Source organism: Spinacia oleracea, chromosome 1 (assembly GCF_020520425.1).
Source record: "Spinacia oleracea cultivar Varoflay chromosome 1, BTI_SOV_V1, whole genome shotgun sequence".
Classification (NCBI taxonomy): Eukaryota; Viridiplantae; Streptophyta; class Magnoliopsida; order Caryophyllales; family Amaranthaceae; genus Spinacia; species Spinacia oleracea.
The window spans coordinates 36,004,946-36,010,945 of record NC_079487.1 but is presented as its reverse complement, the minus strand read 5'-3'; positions in this window follow the sequence as shown (position 1 = coordinate 36,010,945).

The window sequence follows — 6,000 nt, the reverse complement described above, 5'->3', positions numbered from 1 at the left end:
TAACTCCTATATTATGATTCATATTAATGTATGCTTGCGATCCTGTTAGATGTGAGAAAAGTGTTTTCTGCAATTCCGCTATTAGCATCTAATCCTACAGTGGTATCAGTTAGCCCCTTGCATACGTTAATTATGATCATGATTAAAGTTTTAATTTTGATGCATATTCTTGATTATTTTGATTCAATTACGGCAGAATTTAATATATGGGATAACAAGAAAAAATTAAAATATTGATTTTAACAAACAGTCACGGCAATACCCTAGAGCTTCCCAATAAAATTTCGAATTATGCTTATATTTATGCAACTAATTATGATTAATTGTATAAATTATGTTTTTTTGTGCAAACATAAATCCGAAAATTACCAAGGAAAATTCGAAATTTATACGTAAATAATCAGATTATTTAGCCTATTTAATTTCGATTTCGTACCTAATTATGCCCAACAACATTGATTGATTGTGCACAAAATCGTTTTATGCCCAATTTCTTATATGAACCCTAATTTTATGAAAATTACAAACCCCAAATTCAATCAAATTGTTTCCTTGAAATCTTTCCAAATTCACGCAAATTGTTGCACGAATTGAGTGGGAGAAACAGGGGTTGTGCAAGGCGGAGGTCGTGGGTTGTTAGGGACGGCGGGTTGTCGAGGCAAGCAGAACCGCCCGCAAATCGTTGCGTGGTGGTGGCTGCTGGAGGTTGCGACACGAAAAAGGGTTGCTCCGGTGCTCGCGCAACTGTTTCGTGGAGCCTTCGCGGGCTGCTTCAATGGTTGCGACGACCAGCCTGGTGCTGTGTTGTTGCGGTTGCCAAACGTGGGTCTGCAAATTTCCTTTTCTCTTCACCGACCCAAATAATGAATGTTGGGGATTTGATTTCCAAAATTATTTTGGCGTTATGTGTGGATGTGGACCACAAACAAGCAATTAATGATACAGTGACTTTTATTCCATATAAATTTTGAATTGCATCAAAATAATAAGAAAACTTCTTTAATTAGTTATTTAAGTTAGTTAAGTTAATTAATTAAAAACAAGATAATTATTAATATGATTATTAGTTAATTAAGGTTATTTACTTTAATTAAGTAAATGAATGAATGATAATATTTTGATATTATATGATATGCGTGTATGGAATATATAATATTTTGTTACAGGTACGTGACTAGTATGGCCCAAAATAGGATAGAAAATACGATCTGCGTATCGTTTTGTATTCTTGTAAATTTTAAATATAGTTTGTATTATTGTAATTTAAGAGTTTAAATTAGATTATAAATTCACTATTGTAAGCACAATGGAGCAAGAAGGTCCAATCAAGATTCAAGGATGGAGATCCAAGAACGATGAACAGGACTTTTGAAGATTTGATCTTAATTTTTTAGGGGCCATACTAGGATCACATTTATTTTATGCATTTTATATTGCTTTAAAATTCTTATCTAAGTTTATGTATGTTGCCTAGTTTACGTCATTAGTTCACTAGTAAACGAACCAACATAGTAACACTTAGGTCCCTTAAAAGAATATTGAGGTAATGTCTTTCCAAATCATAACCTATGAGGCCTTGGGGAATATGGAGGACAGTTTCTGCTAAAGCGGGGTGTCTTTTCATTGACCTTAGGATAGTACGGGTAAATCTATATAAGGGGTTTATAGCCTTGATTTGGTTGCACTCAACAAAATCATCAAAAGATAAAGTTTTGGATTTTGAGGCATAGAAATAGGTTTAACATAAGATGTAACCTATTAACCAAGAGTTATAAATGGTATAATTAGTAAAGGGGTTTGCTTACCTTGACCACAATGAATTTTAGGGAAGTGCTAAAGTACGCTTAAAACCTTGTGGAATGGGGTCTTGGAATCATTTTATTCACAAGGGACAAAATAATTTGAATAAAATGCACATTAGCTTATGTATGTTTAAAGCATGTTTAAATTTTCTTAAGCTTTTGTATGACAAACATGATTTTAAATTTTGCAAATTTTCTATTGTAGATATAATGACTAACAACCAACCTATCATCAATCTTCGTTCGCTCCTTGAGAAGGACAAGTTGAACGGAAACAACTTCCTTGATTGGGAAAGGAATCTAAGAATCGTTCTTAGATCCGAAGGAAGAGAGGATGTCCTTGAGACCCCTATCCCAACTCTGAGCGCCACAGCAACTGATGCTGAAAAGGCTAATCAGAAAGCTATAAAAGAGAAGTCAGTAGTTGTCACTTGCCTTATGCTAGCTTCCATGGAATCAAAGCTTCAAAAGAGGTTGGATTTAATGGATTCTTACACCATCATTGCTACTCTTAAAAGTATGTTTGTGGAGCAAGCAAGGGTGGAGAGGTATGATACCCATAAGGCAATTCTTGAGTCCAAACTCGAGGTGGGTAAGCCAGTCGGTCCTCATGTGTTCAATATGATTGGACATTTTGAGAACATGGAAAGACTTGGATTCCCATATGGTCAAGAGTTGGCCACTGACATCATTCTGCACTCTTTACATGATGGCTTTTCTCAGTTTAGGCTAAACTTCAATATGAATGGAGATTCAAAAACTCTTGAAGAATTACATGGAATGCTTAAAACTGCTGAGAAAAACATAATTGTTGAACCTAAGAAGGAAGTTCTCATGGTCAACAAGGGAAAAGGGTTCAAGAAAGGGGCCGCTGGAAAGAAGAAGAAGCATGTTCAAGGGAAGGGCAAAGAAGTTGCTCATCCTAAGGCAAAAACTTCTGAAAAGGCTAGAGTAGCTGCTGACAGCGATTGTTTCTACTGCAATGCAAAAGGGCATTGGAAAAGGAACTGCCCAAAGGACCTGGAAGACAAGAAAAATGAAACTGTAGCTTCCACTTCAGGTATATATGTTATAGATATTCTTGCAGCAAATACTACTTCATGGGTATTTGATACCGGCTGTGGTTCTCACATTATTTTGAATGTGCAGGGACTAAGAAGAAGTAGGAGCTTGGCTAAGGGAGAGGTAGACCTATGCGTAGGCAATGGTGCAAACGTTGCAGCTCTTGCAGTAGGAGATTATAGTCTATCTTTACCATCTGGTTTAGTGTTAGAATTAAATAATTGTTATTTTGTTCCTGCAATTACCAAAAACATCATTTCAGCTTCCGTTTTGGATTCTGAAGGTTTTACATTCGTTATAAAGAATAATTGTTGTTCTATTTATAAGGATGATATGTTTTATGCCAATGCTAAATTGTTGAATGGGCTTTATATGCTAGATTTACAAACCCATGTTTATAACATAAATACTAAAAAGCAAAAATCAAATGATTTGAACACCACTTACCTATGGCATTGTCGTTTAGGTCACATTAGCTTGCAACGCATCAAGAAACTCCAAAAGGATGGACTTCTAAAATCATTTGATTGTGAATCTTTTGATACATGCGAATCATGCCTAATGGGAAAAATGACAAAATCACCTTTTACTGGACAAGGTGAAAGAGCTAGTGATCTCTTGGGCCTCATCCATACAGATGTATGTGGACCAATGAGTTCATAAGCTAGAAGTGGGTTTCGATACTTCATTACCTTTACGGATGATTTCAGTAGATATGGGTATATTTACTTAATGAAACATAAATCTGAATCTTTTGAAAAGTTCAAAGAGTTTCAAAATGAAGTACAAAATCAGCTTGGCAAGAAAATCAAAGCATTACGATCTGATCGTGGTGGCGAATATTTGAGTCAAGAATTTGATAATCATCTAAAAAGATGTGGAATTGTTTCACAACTCACTCCACCAGGAACTCCACAATTGAATGGTGTTTCTGAAAGGAGGAATCGAACTCTACTTGATATGGTTCGATCGATGATGAGTCTTGCTGAACTTCCAATATCCTTCTGGGGACATGCTCTAACAACTGCCGCATTTACACTAAACAAGACTCCGTCTAAGGCTGTTGAAAAGACTCCATACGAGTTATGGACCGGAAAAGTTCCAAAACTTTCTTTTCTAAAAATCTGGGGTTGTGAGGCTTATGTAAAACGTTTACTCTCAGACAAGCTCGCACCCAAATCAGATAAATGCTTTTTCGTAGGGTATCCTAAGGAAACAAAAGGATACTATTTCTACAATCCAAGTGAGCACAAAGTGTTTGTTGCTCGGGATAGTGTCTTTCTGGAAAAAAATTTTATTTCCAAAAAGACAAGTGGGAGAAATATTCATCTCGGAGAAGTTCGAGAAGAGCAAAAAATGGACATAGATCAACCTATGTTAGAGACGACGGCTTGGGGCGACTCAACCCTTTATAGGGAAGCTACCCCTGCGCCGGAGGAAGAGACATTCAATGGTCCTCCTCCTAACGTCCCACTCGAATCTAATTCGCACGGAGTACCACAAACAGTTGTGGAAACTCCTCCTGTTGTTCAACCCACACGTAGATCTGAAAGGCCCAGAATCCCATCAAAGAAATATACTGATTTCATATTGACTGGAAATTTGGACATCTTGCTTCTGGAAAGCAAAGAGCCTATTACTTACAAGCAAGCTGTGACGAGTCCAGACTCCGAAAAATGGCATGAAGCCATGACATCTGAAATGGATTCCATGTCCGAAAGTCAAGTATGGGACTTGATAGACTTGCCAGATGGGGTAATACCCATAGGGTGCAAGTGGGTTTTCAAATTGAAAAAGGACAAGGATGGAAACATAACAGTTTTCAAAGCTAGATTGGTTGCAAAAGGATTCAAACAAGTTTATGGTATTGACTATGACGAAACCTTTTCACCAGTGGCTATGCTTAAATCCATTCGGATAATCCTAGCGATTGCAGCTCATTATGACTATGAGATTTGGCAAATGGATGTCAAAACCGCCTTTCTTAATGGTTATTTGAAAGAGGATGTGTACATGACACAACCAGAAGGTTTTGAGGATCCAGAAAATCCTAGGAAAGTATGCAAGCTTAATAAGTCCATTTATGGGCTAAAGCAAGCATCAAGGAGTTGGAATCTTCGATTTGATGAAGCTATCAAAAGGTTTGATTTCATCAGATGTCAAGAAGAGGCTTGTATGTACAAGAAGTTTAGTGGGAGTAAGGTAGTCTTCTTAGTCTTGTATGTGGATGACATACTACTCATAGGAAACGACATCCCTATGCTAGAGTCCGTCAAGGAATGGCTGGGGAAATGCTTTTCAATGAAAGACTTAGGAGAGGCAGAGTACATTTTGGGTATAAAGATCCATAGAGATAGATCTAAAAAGCTTATTGGACTAAGTCAAGGAACTTATGTGGAAGGATTCTTGACAGGTTCAATATGAAGGAATCAAAGAAAGGATTCCTACCCATGCAACATGGCGTACATCTAAGCAAGACACAGTGTCCAGTTACACAAGTTGAGCTAGATAAAATGAGCAGGATTCCTTACGCATCTACAATAGGATCCATCATGTATGCCATGATCTGTACTCGCCCAGATGTTGCATATGCCTTGAGTATGTGCAGCAGATTCCAATCTAATCCAGGAGAAGCACATTGGAATGCAGCTAAGAACATCTTAAAGTACTTGAGAAGGACAAAAGATGATTTCCTAGTGTATGGAGGAGATGATGAGTTGATTGTTGAAGGCTATACTGATGCGAGCTTCCAAACGGATAGAGATGACTTCCGATCCCAGTCGGGATATGTCTTCATCCTAAATGGAGGAGCAGTGAGCTGGAAGAGTTCAAAGCAAAGCACGGTGGCTGATTCTACAACAGAAGCTGAGTATATTGCCGCAGTAGAGGCTGCAAAGGAGGCAATTTGGATTAAGAAATTCATTACTGAACTTGGCGTTGTTCCTAACTGTGCTAAAGCAATTGACATCTATTGTGACAACAATGGTGCAATAGCTCAATCAAAGGAACCAAGTTCAAAACCTAGATCCAAACATGTACTTGGCTAATTCCATGTCATTCGAGATTATGTCGAAAGAGGAGATGTGAAGCTTTGCAAAATTCATACGGATGATAACATAGCAGATCCGTTGACTAA